The sequence below is a fragment of the Orycteropus afer genome, unplaced genomic scaffold (genome assembly GCF_000298275.1).
Source record: "Orycteropus afer afer isolate SDZICR_OR568_19922 unplaced genomic scaffold, OryAfe1.0 scaffold00564, whole genome shotgun sequence".
Classification (NCBI taxonomy): Eukaryota; Metazoa; Chordata; class Mammalia; order Tubulidentata; family Orycteropodidae; genus Orycteropus; species Orycteropus afer.
This window is the reverse complement of record NW_006922151.1, coordinates 341058-342353: the sequence shown is the minus strand read 5'-3', so window position 1 is coordinate 342353 and position 1296 is coordinate 341058.

The following is a 1296-nucleotide window of genomic DNA, read 5'->3' as shown; positions in this document are numbered from 1 at the left end:
GGAACCAGAAATTCATGGAGTGGTAGTGGCAACTTGCTGAAGGGTTATAAATAAGATATCAGGGTCAGACTTTAAAGAATCTATTTTTCACTTTAGGAGTCAAGACTTGATTTAGTAAGTAAGAGAGTAATCCAATAGTGTAGGCAAATTATTAGGCAGTATTAGGACATGAAAAGGTAGACTATTATGAAGTTTTTAAGGAGTGAAAATAGCAAAAGCTGAGTCTGAATCTGAGCAGTGTTGGAGAATCTAAAGTTCAGGGATCGTTTCTGTTTTTCTTACTTTTATTAGTGAGTGGATGGCATTGACATCCATTGAATGAGAAGCAACAAAAATCTGATTAGCTTGAAACACTGATTAGGAAGTTGATTTAATGATACCGCCTAGAAGCTACCTTTATGAAATTTGGAAGAAAAAAAATGCGTAACAGTATTAAATTGAGTTTTAATTTTGAAAACACTTTTAGTCCCTGACTAAATTTTTTTCCTAATTAGACCCATTTACATGGAATATTGGAAGCTCAGGTAGCATAGTGCCTAAAGTATTTGACTGCTAACCAGAAGGCTGGTGGTTCAAACCCACCAGCCACTCCTCGGAAGGAAGATGGGGCAACCTACTTCCATAGTGATACCACCTTGGAAACCCAAGGAGGGGTCACTATGAGTTGGGTCTGACTCGAGGGCACATAATAACAATGACAACAACAACATGGTATATTAATCTTTAAAAATAGTAAATTTAAACAAATGGACAATTTTAAATGTGAAAAAGGAGTTAGCAAAGTTTTTTATTAGATTGTTTTGAACCAGAATATCTCTGAAATATTTTAAGATGAATGTGTTTTTTGATTTTTCACATATCAGTATTAGATTACTGTCATTTTCCACAGTCTATGAAATTCTAACAATTTGGGAGAGCCATTTACTGGTGCAGACTTACTTCAGTGACCTAAAATCAATGCCCATTTGTCAGCACTTAGTTTTATTTGACCTTCCTACTTGCAATTGTCACATGGTTTGATTATACAGCTAAGGGTCAAAGCACTCCTTATTCAATGTTCTTCAGTGAATTCTCCACCCTTGACTTTTGTGTTAAATAATGTGTAAGTTTCAATTTTCAAGTAGGTTGTATAATACATTGTCTGTTTTTAGAATGTGTTTACCAACGCCTGGAAAATGATCACCATTTTTCTTTATCCAAGGACATAACTAAAATGCTTATGCAAGCCATCCAATATGTATGATTGCAGCATATGTTGTATTTGATCATATTGATCACATATGAGTAGAATCACTT